The sequence below is a fragment of the Marmota flaviventris genome, assembly GCF_047511675.1.
Source record: "Marmota flaviventris isolate mMarFla1 chromosome X unlocalized genomic scaffold, mMarFla1.hap1 SUPER_X_unloc_3, whole genome shotgun sequence".
Classification (NCBI taxonomy): Eukaryota; Metazoa; Chordata; class Mammalia; order Rodentia; family Sciuridae; genus Marmota; species Marmota flaviventris.
In genome coordinates, this window is record NW_027287697.1 from 274383 (window position 1) to 294963 (window position 20581).

Here is a 20581-nt window from a genome sequence, read left to right on the forward strand (position 1 = left end):
ACAACTTGGCACAATAACCAAAACAGCTCTTAGTTGGACAGGAGTGCAGTGAGAACAGGGTACCGCCCACCTGGTGTGATCCTGGGGGTGAGAGGTCTTGCAGTTGGGACCTGATAAGAAAGATAGGGGAGAGTACTACAGTCTGAAGCATAACAGAGAGACCAGTATCTGAGAAATCTTTCAGGCAGTGGAGGGAGATGATACTGGGGGATCAAGTCAGACAAGTGGTTACAAAAACAGACCCGTGAGGCACAATTCCCCTGTTGGGATTGTTGGGTGGCACTCCCCGAATCCAGATGTCCAACAACAAGTTAAGTCTTCTCAACCTGGTTTAATACACCATCCTGAGGGCCAAGACACCAGCTTAATACAGACAACCCCACCTAGTGGATGAGAAGAGAAGCAGGAAAGAAATGGATCTCAAAGTGTGTTTTATTTTCTTCTTCTTCTTTCTCTTCTACCCTTCTACCTCTGGCCCTCACATCCCCAACATATGTAAAACCAAGAACTTTGCATGAAATAAGACTTTGAGGACTGAGTCAACTGAATAATATAATATAGAGGAGTTGCATAAGCCTGTTTTTAAATTTTTTTCTTTTTCTTTTTCTTCTTTCTTTCTTTTTATTTTTTCTCAGTGTTCTTCTTTCACCCTGCAAATTTTACTATTTTTACATCCTGTGTTTTTTAAATACATAGGTGTGTTTGTAGTAGTCTACTGTCTTCCCACATAATTGTCAACCCTAAATTATTTCCTCTCTAGACCCCTGCCACTAACATTCATCATTAGATTTCTCCTTCACATTTCCTACGATATGTTAACTCTATACTCTCACATCTTTTCCCCTCAGCATATTGTTCTACACCTTACCCCCATTTCATTGTCCACCAACAGAAATTGTAAACCTTTTTATGAAACTACTGATTATATTTTAAGTAATAATTGAATTCAAAATCTCTGCACATTTATAATAAACACTAAAGTTCTTAATAACAACAAGGATAATGTTAGCATTATTCTTCCCATAAAGGAGAGATCTTGGAGCACTACAAGAACACTACAAATCTATAGGGTAAAAACAATAATACAAGAGATCTACAGAGCTGGGAAGGAAGACATATGAGGAACATGAAGAGACAATGGAAGAAAGTACCACAAACAAATCAAGATGACACATCATTAAAAGCGTTTGCAGCTTCAGCAGAAAATATAACAGAGAAAGATTTCATGGTTAAAATGTTTTGGGAATTCAAAGAAGACATAAGAGAACAAATACAGGCAGTGAAAGATCACTTTGACAATGAACTACATAAAGAAATCTAAGAAGCAAAAGATCACCTCAAAAGGGAGATAAAGGTTCTAAAAAAATAAGTGAACAGAAATCCTTGAAATGAAAGAAATAATAAACGAAATTAAAAACTCAAATGAAAGCATCACCAACAAGTTACACCACTTAGAACATAGGACATCAGACAATGAAGATAAAATAAATCATCTTGAAAAAACATAGAACACAGTGATAATGGTAAGAAACCATGAGCAGAATATTGAAAAATATGGGATATCATCAAAAGGCAAAATTTAAGAGTTATTGGGATAGAGGAAGGCATAGAAGTCCAAACCAAAGGAATCAGCAATTTACTTAATGAAATAATATCAGAAAACTTTCCAAATATAAAGAATTATTTGGAAATCCGAATTCAAGAAGCCTACCAGACACTGAATGTACAAAATCACAAGAGATCTATACCAAGGCACATTATAAGGAATATGCCCAACATACAGAATAAAGAGAGATTTTATATATAGGGGAAAACAATTAGGATAATGGCAGATTATTCAACACAGACACTGAAAGCTAGAAGATACTGGAACAACATTTATTAAGCTCTGAAAAATAATGGTGCCAACAAAGAATCTGGTATCCAGCAAAATTAACCATTAGAATTGAAGATGAAATAAATCCTTCCATGATAAACAAAAGTTAAAAGAATTTATAGTTAGAAAACCAGCACTACAAACAATCATTGGCAAAATATTTCATGAAGAGGGAATGAAAAACAGCAATGAAATTCAGCAGAGGATACAGTAAAGGAAAACCTAATGAAAGAGAAAAGCCAATTTAAGTAAAATAACAAAAAAAATAAACAAATATGGCTGGAAATGCAAACCATATCTTAATAGTAACCCTAAAGGTTAGCGGCGAAAACTCACCAATCAAAAAACATAGGCTGGTAGATAGAATTTTATAAAGAACCCAAAATATGCTGCCTCCAGGAGACTCATCTGATAGAAAAAGACATACACAGACTGAAGGTGAAAGGTTGGGAAAAATCATACCACTCACATGAACTGCGGAAGCAAGCAGGGGTTCCCATACTCACATCAAATAAAGTAGACGTCAACCAAAGTTAATCAAAAAGGACAAAGATGGACCTTACATACTGCTCAAGTGAACCATATACCAACAAGACATAACAATCATAAATATATATGCCTCAAACAATGGTACAGCTATGTTCATCAAAATAACTCTGCTCAAGTTCAAGAGTCAAATTGACCACAACAGAATATTCGTGGGTGGCTTTAACACACCTCTCTCACCACTGGATATATTTTCCAAACAAAAGTTGAATAAAGAAAGTATAAAACTCAATAATACAATCAGTAACTTAGACTTTACTGGCATATATGGAATATTTCAACCTGCATCAAGCAGATATACTTTCTTCTCAGTAGCACATGGATCCTTCTCTAAAATAGACCATATATTATGCCTCAAAGCAACTCTTAGCAAATACAAAAATGTAGAAATACTACCCTGCATTTTTTCAGATCATAATGGAATGATATTGGAAATCAAAAACAAAATAAAAAATAAAAATTTCTCCATCACCTTGAGACTAAACAATATGCTACTGAATGAACAATGGGTTACAGAAGACATCAAGGAGGAGATTAAAAAATTCTTAGAGGTAAATGGGAATATAGACACAACATATTGAAATCTCTGGGACACCATGAAAACAGCATTAAGAGGAAAATCCATTGCATGGAGTTCATTCCTTAAGAGAAGAAAAAAGTCAACAAATAAATGACCTCACACTATATCTCAAAGCCCCAGAAAAAGAAGAACAAAGCAGCAGTAAAAGCAGTAGAAAGCAAGAAATAATTAAAATTACAGCTGAAATCAATGGAATTAAAACAAAAGAAATAATTGAAAAAATTGACAAAACTAAAAGTTGGTTCTTTGAAAAAATAAATAAAATTGACAGACTCTTAGACACATTAATGAAGAGAAGGAGAGAGAGAACTCAAATCATCAGCATATGTGATAAAAAAGCTAATATCACAACAGACACTACAGAAATACAGAGGATAGTTAGAAATTACTTTGAAATCTTATACTCCAATAAAATAGAAACCATTGAAGGCATCAACAAATTTCTTAAGTCATATGATTTTCCCAGATTGAGTCAGGATGATATACACAATTTAAACAGAGAATATCAATTGAAGAAATGGAAGAAACCATCAAATCTTACCAACAAAGAAGGACTGGATGAATACACAGCCGATTTCTTCAAGACCTTTAAAGAAAAACTAATACTAATACCCTTCAATTTATTTCAGGAAATAGAAAAAAAGGCAGTAAATTCAAACTCATTCTACGAGGCCACTAACGTCCTGATCTCAAAACCAGGAAAAGACACATAAAAGAAAGAAAACTTCAGACCAATATCTCTAATGATCATGGATGCAAAAATTCTCAATAAAATTCTGGCAAATTGAATACAAAAACATATCAAAAAGATTGCTCCCCATGATCAAGTGGGATTCATCCCAGGGATGCAAGGTTGTTTCAACATATGGAAATCAATAAATGTAATTCATCACATCAATAGACTTAAAGATAAGAATCATATGATCATCCCAATAGATACAAAAAAAAAAAAAAAAACATTTGACAAAATACAGCATGCCTTTATGTTCAAAACACTAGAAAAATTAGGGATAACAGGAACATATCTCAATATCATAAAGGCTATCTACACCAAGCTTCATGCCAACATCATTCTAAATGGAGAAAAATTGAAGGAATTCCCTATAAAAACTGTAACAAGACAGGGATGCCCTCTTTCACCACTTCTACTTAACATTGTTCTTGAAAAACTGCCCAGAGCAACTAGACAGATGAAAGAAATTAAAGGATATGTATAGGAAAAGAAGAACTTAAACTAGCACTATATGCTGATGGTATGATTCTGTACCTAGAAGACCCAAAAATCTCCACCAGAAAACTTCTAGAACTAGTAAATGAATTCAGCAAAGTAGCAGGATATAAAATCAACACCCATAAATCAATGGCATTTCTATATATCAGTGACAAAGCTTCTGAGAAAGAAATGAGGAATACTACCCCATTCACAATAATCTCAAAAAAAAGATACTTGGGAATCAACTTAACAAAAGAGATGAAAGATCTCTGCAATGAAAACTACAGAACCCTAAACAAACAAACAAAAAAAAAAATCAAAGAAGATGTTAGAAGATCTACCTTGCACTTGTATAGGCAGAATTAATATTATCAAAATGACCATACTACCAAAAGCACTATACAGATTTAGTGGAATTCCAATCAAAATCCCAATGGCATTCCTCATAGAAATAGGAATAGTAATCATGAAATTCATCTGGAAAAATAAGAGACCCAGAATAGCTAAAGCAATTTTCAACACAAAGAGTGAAGCAGAAGGCATCTCTATACCAGACCTTAAACTATACTATATTGCAATAGTAACAGAAACATCATGGTATTGACACCAATACAGACTGGTAGACCAATGGTACAGAATAGAGGATCCACAGAAACCCACAAGCCTACAGTCATTTTATATTAGACAAAGGTGCCAAAAACACACACTGGAGAAAAGATAGCATCTTCAATAAAGGGTGCTGGGAAACTGGAAATCCATATGTAACAAAATACAATTAAACCCCTTACTCTCACCATGCACAAAACTTAACTAAAAATGGATCAAAGACCTAGGAATTAAACCAGAGACTCTGTGTTTAATAGATGAAAAAGTAGGTCCTAATCTTCATCATGTGGGATTAGGCCCCAACTTCCTTAATACGACCCCTATAGTACAAGAATTAAAACCAAGAATCAATAAATGGAATGAAATCAAACTAAAAAGTTTCTTCTCAGCAAAAGAAACAATCTGAGGTGAACAGAGAGCCCATATCCTGGAAACAAATTTTTACCCCTCACAATCAGGTAGAGCACTGATCTATAGGGTTCATAAATAACTCAAAAAGCTAAGCACAAAAAAAACCCAAATAACCCAGTCAACAAATGGGCCAAGGACCTGAATAGACACTTCTCAGAAGAGAATATACAATCAGTCAACAAATATATGAAAAAATGCTCATCATCTCTAGCAATCAGATAAATGCAAATCAAAACTACTCTAAGATATCATCTCACTCCAATCAGAATTGCAGGTACTATAAAGACAAACAACAATAAGTTGGAGAGGATGGGCGGGAGGGGGAGACTCATACATTGCTGGTTGGACTGCAATTTGGTACAGCCAATATGGAAAGCAGTATGGAGATTCCTTGAAAATCTGGAAATGCAACCACCATTTGACCCAGCTATCTCTCTCCTCAAACTATACCCAAAGGACTTAAAAACAGCCTACTACAGAGACACAGCCACATTAATGTTTATAGCAGCACAATTCACAATAGCTAAATTGTGGAGCTAACCTAGATGCCCATCAGTGGATAAAGGAATAAAAAAAAATGTGGCATATATACACAATGGAATTTTACTCAGCATTGAAAGAGAATAAAATCATGACATTTGCAGGTAAATGGGTGGCATTGGGGAAGATAATGTTAAGTGAAATTAGCCAATCCCCCAAAACAAATACCAAATGTTTTCTCTGATATGAGGAGGCTGACTCATACTGGGGTAGGGAGGGGGAGCATGGGAGAATTAGATGAATTCTAGATATAGAAGAGGGGTGGGAGCAAAAGGGCGGGGGCAGGGAATCAGCAAGGGCTGTGGAAGGTGATGGACATCATTATCCAAAGTACATATATGAAGAGGCCATTTGGGTGTCAACATACACTCTATATAAACAGAGATATGAAAAATTATGATATATATGTGTAATAAGAATTGTAATGCAAAAAAACAAAAGAAAGTATATGTATAAAGGCATGAATTGACATGGACATACTATATATACAAAGATATGAATAAGTGTACTCTATATATGTAATAAGAATTGTAATGCATTCCACTGTCATGGATTTTTTAAAAAATAAAATCAATGAAACAAAAAAGTAAAATAAATAAATAAATAAATAAATGCTTTCACAAATGTCTTAAAAGTAAATAAAAGAAAAAAACAACTGTAAAAAATAATTAAAAATCCAGTAGAATAGACAGAAGTGAATGAGGGAGGGAGGGAGGAAGGGAATGTAAGGGGATGTACCAGTGACTGAATTAGACCAAATTATTTTCCATTATTTTATAATTATGTCAAAATTAATCTTATTGTTATGTTTAACTCAAAAGAACCAATAAAAAATAACAAAAGTGAATCATGGTATTATGTATAATTAGGATTCAATAAAAAAAGCTCAATATTGTATTAAAAATCTTCACTCACAAACCTCATAGCAATACTTCATAATAGAATTTTATTTGACATAATTGTATCCAATATATGTTCAAGTTTTTAGTTATTTCATAAAATTTCATACAGATACATGCGAATTAAGTACCCTGTAAGTGCATAATAAATGTTAAAATACTTAGCATTCAACATTAAATATTTCTGTTTTAAGATAAAGTTTAATATTTAAAATTTTTTTTCTCCATTATGAAAGGACAAATAAGTCACAGAAAATCAGATAAATTTCATATATAAAAACTCAAACAGAAATATAATTCTCAAGTGAAACATTTATAAGCATATTATTTCACTTCATGTAATAATTGTACTAAGTGCAATTATTAAATCTTTTTTTTTTCCAATTCCCATTTATTTTTGGCTCTTGGGGCAATGTCATCTTTTCAATATGAAAAAAATCAGCAAGTTCAACACAAATTAGAAATTTGAAGGGTAGGATAGGTCAAAATCAACAGTAGGAAGGAAAAAGCAATAGTAAAAGAAATGAGATGTTCTTTAAAAAAAGGGTTCTGTTGCCCCTCCTCTGGAGTGACTCACATTTAGGTGGTACATACCTTTCCACATATCAGACATGTTACTCTTTGGAGGGGGTTGAAAAATAGGGCTTTGTTGGGGAGGGCAATTCTGGAAGCTTCAGGACAAAGGCTGGTCTTCTCTTTTTTGAAATGCACTGTGAGAAAGGTGAAGCAGAAAGAGGAAGGATTCACCTCTCAGAATGGGGCAGATTCCTCCAAAGGGAGAGCACAACACGGGACAGCTGAGAGGGAGGCTGCAAATGGAAATAATTCTGTTAACAACTCTTCTGAAGCTGAGAGATGGAACATGGAAGTGACTAAAAATGACTGTAAAAGCATAGATTCCTCTCTTTAAAAAAACTGTCCTAAAATGAAAAATCCCATCCTCATCACAAGTGATTCCTACCTGCTGCTACCTTCTGCCTCGTACTATTTTTCCTTAGGATGGTGGCCACAAAAAGCACCTGGATAGTTCTAAATGGGATCTGGACAAGAACCAGCTTCTTGGGAGAATCATTTTGGAAATAGATGATATTAAATGGACAGATGGGAAAAATAGGTACCAGAAAGAAATGCAGGGTAATCCAGCATGGAAGAAACTTAAGTTTGCCAGAGTGGAAAGAGGAGACATTCAAGAAACAAATATTTATTGAGCACCTAATATGGGTCAGGCACTGTTCTGCATGCCTCCCAAAAGGAAAGAAAAGGAAAAAAAAAAGGCAGTTAACACAAATTCTGAAGAAAGGGGCAGCAGAAGGCTGGAGTTCTGAGAAGCCTGAGGTGATGGGGGAGCTGCCTTAGGCTTCCTCTTCAGCCTCCTCACCAAAATTCTCTTCCTCTTCTGCAGTGGTATCCTGGTACTGCTGGTACTCGGAGACAAGGTCGTTCATGTTGTTCTCAGCCTTGGTGAACTCCATCTCGTCCACACCCTCACCTGTGTACCAGTGGAGGAAGGTCTTTCAGTGGAACATGGCAGTGAACTGCTCTGAGATGCTCTTGAAGAGCTCCTGGATGGGTGTGCTGTTGCCAGTGAAGGTAACTGCCATCTTGAGGCCAAGAAGTGGGATGTCACAGACAGCTGTCTTGACATTGTGGGGATCCATTCCACGAAGTAGCTGCTATTCTTGTTCTGCACGTTCAGCATCTGCTCGTCTTCCTCCTTCATGGACATCTGTCCACGGAAGACTGCAGCCATGGTGAGGTACCGACCATGGCGGGGGTCACAGGCAGCCATCATATTCTTCACATCAAAGACCTGCTGGGTGAGTTCAGGCACAGTGAGGGCCCAATACTGCTGTCTTCCATGGCTGGTAAGAGGGGCACAGCTAAGCATTAAGAAGTGGAAACATGGGAAGGGCACCATGTTGACTGCCAACTTGCGGAGGTCAGAATTGAGCTGGCCAGGGAAGCAGAGGCAGGTAGTGACACCACTCATGGTGGCTGAGACAAGGTTGTTCAGGTCTCCGTAGGTTGGTGTGGTCAGCTTGAGGGTATGGAAGCAGATGCCATAAAGGGCCTCGTTGACAATGCAGTTGGTCTCATCAGTGTTCTCTACCAAATGATGGATGGAGAGGGTGGCATTTTAGGGCTCAACCACAGTATCGGACACTTTGGGTGAGGGTACTATACTGAAGGTGTTCATGATGCGGTCAGGATACTCTTCATGATGCGATCAGGATCTTGCTAATGAGCAGGGTGCCAGCTCATTCCGGAGCCTGTGCCCCCTCCCAGAGAGTGGGTGAGCTCGAAGCCCTGCAGGCAGTCATAGCTCTCTGCCTCCCTCCGCACCACAGCCAGGACTGAGTCAACCAGCTCAGCCCCTTCTGTATAGTGACCCTTGGCCCAGTTGTTACCTGCCCCATACTGACCAAAAACAAAGTTATCTGTTCTGAAGATCTAGCCAAAAGGACCTGAGCGAACAGAGTCCATAGTCCCAGGTTCTAGCTCCACCAGGATAGCACGAGGAACATATTTGCCACCTGTGGCTTCATTGTAGTACATGGAGATGCAGTCCAGCTGCAGGTCACTGTTCCCATGGTAGGTACCAGTGGGGTCCATGCGGTGTTCATCACTGATCACCTCCCAGAATTTGGCCCTGATCTGGTTGCCACACTGACCGGCCTGGATGTGCACGATTTCCCTCATGGCTAGAATTTATTTTAGTTTATTTTTGCTCGCCTCAATGTATGGTCGGGACAAGGAAATATGTAATTCGTTTTCTGTGCTGGTCGTGAGCTGAAAGAAGGAACATGCCCGGGAGGATAGAGCAGCGAGATTCGAACTCAACGGCAGGAAGATTCTCTATTAAATCTTATAATACAGTTCATACTATATGTGAAAAGTTTTACTTCTTCTACTCACCATTATAACATACAAAATCACCTTTGGTATTTATACACTTTCATAAACTTGGCTTTAAATGATTAAAAACAATTCTATCATATTCATTAAAGATAATTTATTTCCTATTCCTCTGTTATTACACCACTGGGTTGTTTCCAAATAACTTATTATAAATCTTGCTGTATTGTTCATCTTTATGAAAAAAAAATCATATATAGTGTATGATAGTTTTACTGTAGTCCAGCTTCAGTGCAAAATTGGTATGTACGATTTTCAGGCCAAACCATAAACAATTACAAAGGCTTTATCTGGCAAGCTTCACCAGACATGGTGCATAATTAATGCACTGCAGTATGTAAAATGATGTAGCAGTCAGTCTCAGACTCCTTTGGCAAGTTATGGTCTTACACATATTTTTATTACTAAGCAAAGGCACATGAATTTTTTGATCTATTTACATGAGGTCTTTGATATAGTCCTACTTCAGGACTTGCCAGCCCTGGGAAGGAGGGAGAAACCTTGATGACACTTTTACCCATTATGATACAATACTCAGAAGCTTTCTACCTGGAGCCCCCCTCTCTCACCCTATTTTATCATTGGAGTCCACAAACTGTTGAAGACATCTGTTCAGAGACCCCAGAATAGTGAGAAGACCCCCACATCTGAAGGTTTTATCTCTTGTTATAATACTAAAGTAAGTTATGAAAAATTCACTGTCGCTACCATTTTGCTTTGCTTTTATTTTCTTTCATGACAAATAATAGCCTGGATATGTCTCCATTGCAAAGGGCCCTTTATATTATTTACGGAGAGAAAACATGATTTTTTTTTTTGTTTCAATTAAGCTACCATAAGACAATTCAAGATTTATTTAAATACTTGATGTCTGTATACTACTTTCCCTCAAATGAATTGTCATGGCTACATATAAGGAAGAGAATATTAGTGACTACCATGCCATCAAGATTTTTTGGAAAAAACTTAACTCTTTCAAATAATATTTGAATATGTACTTTAAATTATCTTTTTATTAAAATTTCTTCTGTTTCTATCAAAATAACATAGCCATTAAAGGCACAATAGAAAACTTTCTGGTAATAGGGACTTCATAAGTAGAACTATGTGATTATAAAAATAATGAAGAGTTTCTATTTATTCTATATTTACTAGGTTCTCAGATCCATGTTTCCAACTTCCATAATAAATGAGAAAATTCTAGTACCTTCAGAATTGGGTATATCTCAGATTCTTTGTGTACACCATGTTATTTAACTGGGAACACATGAAATGAAAAGCATTTCGCTTAACCCACTCAATTACAAAGATAGCACATAATTTTATTAATCTTATTTTGTAGAGTAAAACAATAAAAAAACTGACAGTATAAATAACTTAATGAGAATAAAGCAAGCTACTCTTTGAAAAAGTTATGATTAAATGTCAGCTTGATGTAATTCAAATAATTTATATTCACTTCAGTTTTCTCAATATAAAGAATGAGCATACCTGCAATATCCAACTCCCTTGAATATTTAAAGGGATTGCATATATATATCATGCCAGAAGTACACATTTGGTACTCAAGGTACAATTTCTTGCAATAACAGCAATCATCAATTGTTCAACAAGTGTGCATTAACCATGCTAATTTGGTGAGCTTTTGAACTGAACTTATTGTACAAGAGCAGTGATTACTATTTTATAAGTTGATTCATCAAAATATCATTGAGTGGGATTATTTCTAGGGTCAAATATATTGTACAAATTTTACATTGAGATATTGAAATCCAAAATACAGAAAATTCTCACCAGATTTAGAAATTATTATACACGTGTTTGAAGAGCACTACTTAACTTGGTAGTGATGTAGGCTTATGCATTATGTATGGTTTCTAATCCAGTAAAATGGTCATCAGAACATCAGAATAAATTTGCAGCAAATGAATGGCATATAATACACAGGACAGTTTTTGGTACATAATGATATATTAGAATATGGTGAGTGTGGATAAAGTTATCCATATGTTGCATCTTTCCTCAAATATTGGGATTGGTTCTCATTAGGTTATTTTTGGTAGAATGAACTTCTCTTCCTTTATCTATCAAACAAGTAAATAAATGAAGATGATTTACATACCAATGGAAGTAACAGTGTATACTGACAAACCCAAGCACCATTTGATCAATTCCCAAAGAGGATTAATTTGTTTTCCATGGTCACCAAGGAGATCCACAAATTTTACAGGTTTCTGAGATTTAGGTAAGAAAGAAAACACAAGAATATTTTCTGAAAAAATAGAGTTAATGAAAAAATAGACTGTTAGAGTCTGTAAACAAGTCAGGATGGTGCCTGGCAAATGTTAGAGTCTGTAAACAAGTCTGGATGGCACCTGGCATTTTGCCAGAGGGAGTGGTTTGTGAAGTAACGCCAGTGAGCCATTAAGTGTGGAGATTCCTTATTGGTTGACTGCTGTATCTAGTTAATTAAGATAAGCTGTATGGAATGTATATATACCTCTCCTGTCCTACAATAAACGGCTCCCACTCCTGCTGTATCAATCTACACAAGTTGCTCGTCACCTCCTGCGGCAGATGGTGGCCCGTACCGGGAGCCCCGGGACACTCAGGGGTAAGTGACGGAAAAAAAAAAAAAGCTGCCTGTCCCTAGATAGGATGGGAACAAATCTGCTCATCCCTAGGCAGATAGGGCGAGAGGAAAAATGGCAAATTCGAGAAAATGGAGAAGATTGATACAGTATGTTTGTGTCTTGTTTTGTCTTAAAATGTTGTATTGTCTTTGTGATGAAAATATAGAAGGGGTGAGAAGTAAATTACTAAGGGAAGGAGGCACCCCAGTGGAACCAAGAATAGTTAGGGCATGTATTGATAAAAGCCCAGGAACTCTAGTCAGAAAGAAAAAGAAAGTTCAGAAGAAGGATTATCAGGAAAAAAGTTGCAGCAAAATGCTATTACTAAATACTTTTCGTTACCGGAGGGTGCATGAATGGGAATCGTCACGGTGGCTGCCATGTGTGTGAGCAGGTCATGACGCAGCAAGGACTTTCCAAGCAGCAACGGCCTGCTCTTCCCTGCTCCCCGCCCGGGGAGCGGGACGCCACTGCGAGAGCCCAAATCGAAACCTGACCCGGAGGCACAGTCTCGCAGGCTCTTGCTCCCTGTGCCCAGTGGCAGTTTGAGTCCAGAACACTCCCCGGACTCTCTCCGGGGCCATCTGGGGCTGCCCGGACGCTGCAGGCGGAAGATGGCCCTCGTCACTGAAGTTTGGTCATTTTCAATGCCAATAACTAAGGTACAATGGTTCTCCCACACCTGGAGGCTAATGAGTAATGAGCACTATTAAGGCTTATTTAAAATGTAAAAAAAAACTTGAGATAATGTATTAAATTGTTCAGAAGGTTGTTTTCTTAGTGGAATGCTACAGAATTTTCTTTAGCCAGCATCCGGAGTTCCTGCCTTCGTCCCAGTGCCGGTGAGGACCAGGGTGGAAGAATTTCCAGTGTTGCTGAGAACCAGAAGAGACTTCGGCTGAGAAACGGACAAAACTTCGGATCAAGCTAGCTGCCTGCAGAACTTACCTGGACTGTGATTTAAGCTAGCTGCCTGCAGAACATACCTGGACTGTGATTTACCTGGACTGTGAGTTAATCTATTGAGACACTTCTTTACCTGGACTGAGACAACAAACTGTAATCTACAACAAATTGTAACTCAGTATCTTTGCTAATGGTGTCATTGCTGGTATAATTTTTCCAAGGGCTCCTTGCATGAAGCCATCAATTGGCTTGGGATTGTGGCATTTTGTATCCTCCCCTTCTGTTTGTAGCAGATTATTTATGGTTTTTGTGTAAAAACCACTATGGTCATTATTTAAATTAAACAAAAGGGGGAAATGTTAGAGTCTGTAAACAAGTTTGGATTGCGCCTGGCATTTTGCCAGAGGGAGTGGTTTGTGAAGTAACGCCAGTGAGCCATTAAGTGTGGAGATTCCTTATTGGTTGACTGCTGTATCGAGTTTATGTTAATTAAGATAAGCTGTGTGGAATGTATAAATACCCCTCCTGTCCTGAATAAACGGCTCCCACTCCTGCTGTATCAGTCTATACAAGTTGCTTGTCACCCCCCGGTTATTTTGCTGCAGCCGGACTGCGGCAATAGACAATATCATTAGCCATCAGAGAAATGTGAATCAAAATTATAATGTGATATCATCTTTCCATAGTTATATTTTTATTACCAAACAACAACAACAACAAAAACAAATGCTAGCAAGTATGTAGGAAAAAAAGAATGCTCATACACTGTTGATGGGAATGTAAATTTATACAAGTATTATGGATGCTACTCAAAAAAAAAAAAAAACTAGCAATAGATGTACCACATTTATCCAGCTATCCCACTTGTGGATACATAATCAAAGTAAATAAAATCATCATATCAAGGGGATCACATGCCCTTGTTTATTTTGACAATATTCACAATAATTAAGATATGGAATCAACCTAGTAATCCATCAATGGATGAATCAATAAGTTTATACATATACATGTATATTCACACATGTATGTACACATAAATAGACTGAAATATTTTTCAGCATTAAAGAAGAAAAAAAATTCTGCTATTTGCAAGAAAAAGAATTGAACTGAAGGAAGTTATGTTATTTGAAGTAAGCAAGAAACAGGAAGACAAGTACTACATATTCTCTTTCCTATGTGGTAGTAATTAAAAAGATTTAATGAATGTATAGTAGTGATTATTAGAGATTGGGATGTATTGTGGGAAGGATGAATGAATGAAGGCTGGATTTTAACAATTCATACTATAAGCATGTATTTAGATATCACACTAAATCCCATTAATATGTATAATATTTACATATTACTCAAAATAGAACATAATTCTAAAATCATGTGATTAAGACAAAAATGTGTGCAGGAGACTAGCCCAGAAATCACAAACCTGATTCTGTGCACAAAGTAAAATATTTTGAAATCCTAGGATTTTGAAAGAAAGAAATGCATAAAAGAGAATAGTACTCCTAGTCACAGCATCATCATCTGATTTCTTTGTCAAGAACTTTATTACATAAAGTTTATACCTGGGATAGATAAACTGGAGAACAGAACCATGATTTTTTTGCATATGGTTAAATAGTATTTGACTTTGTCCTGAAGTGTTTGTGCTAAACAGGGGTCAGTGGCTTCTTGGAAAATGGTGGTGATAATGAGGATAGCAGAGGACACACATTGAGTTAAAGTACCTATACTTAGATATTCACCAAAGATGAGAAAACTGAAGATAAATAAGTACATGAAATACTCCATTTAAAAAGAAGAAGAAGAAGCAATAAGCATCCCAACAGATGGGTAGACATACAAGCAGCATGAAAAAGCAACAAAATGACCCAAATTGAGAAGAACACAGAGACAATTTACTCCAATGACACCGTAGTAGAGGAAATGTCAGATAAAGAATTTAGAAACTTCATAGATAAATTGTGCAATGAGCTAAAAATGATGTAAGGATAAAAATTAGAGAGAAAAGACAGGAAGTGAAACATTATTTCAATAAAGAGAGATGATGAAAAAGAACAAAAGAGAAAAACTTAAATGAAATCTCAATCAAATTGAAAAATCAATAAATAGCATCACCAATATATGAACCACTTTGAAGCTAGATTTTCAGGACTTGAAGAAAAAGAATATAATCCTGAAAATAAAGCTGACAATATAGAAAAGATGTTAAGAGACCATGAACAGAATATTCAAGAAATCTGTGATAATATCAAGAGATAAAATTTAAGAATCATTGATGTAGATATGGCTCTAAAATAGAAACTAAAGAAATGCACAACCTTTTCAATGAAATACTAGAATTTTTTCAAATTGTAGGAATGAGATTTGAATCCAAATATAATATCCATGTGGAACTCAAAATAGGCAAGATCAAAAAACATGGACTCTAAGACACATTTTAATGAAAATGCCTAATATACAGAATCAGGCTAGAATTTTAAAAGCCACAAGAGAAAAAACAGCAAGTCAAATTTAGAGGAAGATCAATTCAGATTTCAATTGATTTCTCAGCCCAGATCATAAAAGCTAGGAGGGTTGCAATAATAATGAAATCAGTAATGAAAGAAAATAGGTGCCAAGCAAGAATACTTCATCCAGAAAACTTGTCCTTCAGAATTAAAGATGAAAGAAAAACCTGTGAGAAACACAAATAAAAAAATTATAAACACTAAGTCTGCACTACAAAACATATACAATAAAATATTTCATGCAGAATAAAAAATAAAAATGAAAACAAGCACAGGGATGAATTGCACCAGAAGAGTTAATTAAAGAAAAATCAATTATGAATTGACCAATAGAAATAAATCAAAATGGAAGGAAATAAAACCTATCTATGTATAATAACACTGACTGTAAATGGTCTAAACTCTTCAATAAAAGGACATAGATTGGCATGTTGGATTAAAAAACAAAATCCAAAAATAGGTTGTTTGCAAGAGACTCACCTCAGAATGACATTGACAGATTAAATGCAAAAGATAACGTTTGCTGAAATTAAGCAGGGTAGCTACTCTCATGTCAGATAAAGTGAACTTCAAATGAAAATTAATCAAAAGAGACAAAGATGGTCACATCATAAAGGTTAAAGGAATCATCCAAAAAAACCAAAATTATTATAAATATTCATGCAACCCCCAAAGATGCATCTATGTACATAAACCCTCCCCAATATAAAGAATTTAATGGACCATATACTATAATACTGGGTAATTTAAATACACCCCTCATAACATGCAATAAGTCATCCAGACATAAACTAAGTAAAGATTCTTCATAACTGAAAATATTGTTAATCAAATGGACTTAACAGACATTTACAGAATATTTCATCCAACTATGACTAAATTCACCTTCTTCTCACCAGCTCATTTAATTTCTAAAATGGATCTTATTTTAGATCACAAATGCAAATCATAGGAAAAAACAAAGTAGAATTTATTCATTCAATGGAACAAAATTAAAAATAAAAAAACATGATAAAAATTAGAAAACATTCTAACATCTGGCAACTTAATAATACACTGTATTGAATGATGAATAAACAGTAGAAGAAATTAGGGGAGAAGTGAAAAATTCTTAGAAATATGTGGGAATAGTGATACAAAATTTTAAAATTTCTGGGACAGTATGAAAGTAATTATAAGAGGACAATTTGTAGAACTGACTTTCTACATCAAAAAATAAAAGATACCAAATAAATAATCTAATTTTAGACTTCAAGGCCATAGAAAAAGAGGAATAAACAAACCACCAGAATGAGCAGAAGACAGGGAATAATTAAAATCAGAGCTTTAATTAAAGAAATTGAGACTAAAAAATAATAAAAAGTATAAATAAAACAAAGAATTGTTTATTTGAAAGAATAAGCAAAATTGATAAACTCCTACCTATACTAACAAAAAGAAACAGAAGATGTACATAAAGGGATAGAAATAGGAAAAAAAGAAATCTATTTCTCTCTTTGCCCATGACATTATCTTATAAATCAGTGACGCAGGACACTTCATCAGAAGAATTCTAGAGTTAGAAGTACATTTGGTAAAGTAGAAGGATACAAGATCAACATGTATAATCAATCACTTTTCTATAAACTGAGAATGAATCTGCTGAAAAACATATTTTTAAAAACTATGCCATTTAAAATAACTCCAATTAAAATAAAATTAACTGGGTTTTGATTTGCATTTCTCTAATTGGGAGAGATGATGAACATTTTTTTAATATGTTTGTTGATCAATTGCATTTCTTCCTCTGTGAATTGTCCAGTTCCTTAGCCCATTTATTGATTGGGCTATTTGATTTCTTTGGTGTTAACTTTTTTGAGTTCTTTTTATATCCTATCTGAGGTGCATGTGGTTAATATTTTCTCCTCCTTTATACCCAAGGAAATTAAAATCATCATACTACAGTGACACAGCCTCATCAATGTTTATAGCAGCTCAATTTATAATAGCTAAACTATGGAACCAAACTAGATGCCCTTCAACAGATGAATGGATAAAGAAAATGTGGTACATATACACAGTGGAATATTACTCAGCCTCCAAGAAGAATGAAATTATGACATTTGCAGGTAAATGGATGAAGCTGGAGAATATCATGTTAAGCAAAATAAGCCAACCCCCTTCCCCAAAACAAAGGCCAAATATTTTCTGTGATAAGCAGATGCTAATCCATGGTTGGGGGCATGGGTTGGTATGATGAAGGAACTTTGGATTGTGCAGAGGGGAGTGAGGGGAGGGGAATGGTTGTGAGGATGGGAAGAATAGTGAAATGAGATGGACATTATTATCCTATATACATGTATGATTACATTACCAGTGTGACTCTGTATCATGTACAGCCAGAAGAATGAGAAGTTGTGCTCCATTTGTCTACATGTGTCAAAATGCATTCTACTGTTATGTAGAATGCATTACAATACATTTAAAAGTAAAAAAGGTAAACAAATGAAATACATGGGAATTAATCTAATTAAGTAGGTGAAAGACATATAGAGTGAAAACTATAGAACACTGAAAAAATTGAATAAGAACCTAGAAGATGGAAAGACCTCCAATGTTATTGGATACACAGAAATAATATTGTCAAAATGGCCATACTACCAAACAACTTATAGAGAATCAATGCAAACACACACACACACACAAAAAAAAAAAAAAAAAAAAAGACACAATGGCTTTTTTCACAGAGCTAGAAGAAATTATAATATTTATTTGGGGGCTGGGTTTGAGGCTCAGTGATACAGCCCTTGCCTCATATTTGTGGGGGCACTGGGTTTGATACTCCACACCACATAAATAAATAAAATAGAGGTATTGTTTTCATTTACGACCAAAATTTTTGAAAGGTTTAAAAATAATTTGGAATAATTAAAGATCCAGAATAATCAAAGCAATACTGAGAAAGAAGAGAAATGCTAGAGGCATCACAATACCATCACTCAGATTACATAACAGAGTTATAATAACAAAAATAGCATGGTACTGACCCCTAAACAAACATAAAGAACAACTGAATAGAAGACAGAGACAAACACACATAGATACAGGTAGATGATACCTTGGAATAAAGACTATGGATCATAAAATGTCCACATCCCTTTTACTTATTAAAAGCTTCATGTACCAACTATACCCTCTTCCTGTTCTGAGGAAATAACTTATTAGTGAGTGATTATGACTACTGGCTCTGTGTCAGGCATCATATTATAGTTAGGAAAATAACAGATTTTTATTCCCTTTAAGTCTTTTGAGGCTTTTAAATTTCAGAACAAATTTTAATAATCATCATGCATGTTAAGGGTCACTCCAAATGTAAAGATTGGAAGTGGACCCTGAATGGGTTTTTTGTTACTAATCTTTTCCTTTATTTATGATGCAACACTCTAATTATTGACCTATATCTCAGGCAAACATCCTCCACTTACAGATTTACATAAACTTTTAGGACATTTCCAAGATTTTTATATGAAGAAAAATGTCTATTTCTTTAAAACAAGTTACTTTTTATTTATATTTTAAAGTAGTAAGGGATGCATGAGTTCTTCTTATTGAGAGGCTGCTACATCTCACACAATTCACAAGTAATACTCTTAATCCATATAATAGTCCTGTAACATAAGTATCTACCTAATTTTATATCTCTATTGAGGAATAGGTAAATAACCTGCCTCCGATACCAAAACTAGGAAGTGGCCTGTGATTCAAATTTGGGCCTGACACAATCTATAAAAACACTCCTATTAGCCTATATAAAGTAAAATTAAAACATAAACCTTAACTGACTTCCATATTAGGGATGGGCCTACTCTTTGATCATACAATCATATATTCTTATACCAGAATAGCACTCAGAATAGCACTCACTAATCAAAGCTTTTCTTTAAATATTTCATTTTTTCTTACTTTTCCTATTATTTTCTCTATGTCTTCAAGTATATGACTTGCAAAAGAATATAAAAAATTACTTATAGAAAGAAAGAAGAAAGAAAAAAGTGAACATACCTTTCCATCATGTCCCTTTGTTGACCTCATTATAATCCACCATTGAAAATAATACTTCATTTCCTTCAGTTTAACATGTTGAACTGAGGCACCTAGAATATTTTCAAGGTGGGCCACTACCTTATAAAATAAATATAAAATAGACAAATATGATAAGAACTTATACCATTGGATACTGATGTTAGCAAAATGAAAGACTATGGAGGTTTAAGTTCTTGTTCCCCTACAAAAAATACCAAAAATGACATGTAGACTAATATAACATTTTGAGATAACCAGAACTAATTGAGAAACAATTGCAACAAGGAAAATACCTATAAAAGAACACAATGAAATTTCTAGGAAATATTATGGCATTTTTGCTCACCCTAGCCACCGCATTGCACGGGGAAAAGAGCAGTTGGGAAGAAGGTATTGGATTATTGATTACACCCTCTCTCAATTTGAAAGTAAAAGAGTAGAACTTGCTTGGAAACTTCTAGTTTGTCTTGGGGCAGCCCAAGGGACTGGTTGCTGTCTTCCCTGACTTGTAGCACTGACAGGAATAGTAGCATATTTTGCAAATTGAGTTAGAAATTGCTTAATTTAATGGAGTGGTGGGAGGTATATCATGTCTGATCTGCAAAGTTACTGTAGAACTGTGTATGCTTATAGACATAATATTACAGGAAGAGAAATCAAATACAACTAAATCCTTGAGAATAAGCAGGAGTAAGACACTGATGATTATCCTCAGGATCACATTATTGCTTCTAGATCTGTAACTACATCCAAGTCCTAGCAGGCCCATAATGGTGAGACACAAATTTTGACCCTTTAGGTGCAATAAACTCCTAAAAAAACTTCGTGGTTTTTCAATTTACATAGAAAAAAATACAAGGTATAGACATATAAATGGATAATA

At 35.2% G+C, this 20581-nt stretch overlaps 2 pseudogenes; both read right to left on the reverse strand.

Annotated features, from left to right (window-relative positions):
- Positions 1-8023: 8023 nt before the first annotated feature.
- Positions 8024-9371, reverse strand: LOC114080114 (tubulin beta chain pseudogene; annotated as a pseudogene).
- A 2303-nt stretch (positions 9372-11674) lies between these two features.
- LOC114080115 (fatty-acid amide hydrolase 2-like) overlaps positions 11675-20581 on the reverse strand; it is a 47302-nt pseudogene continuing 38395 nt past the window's right edge.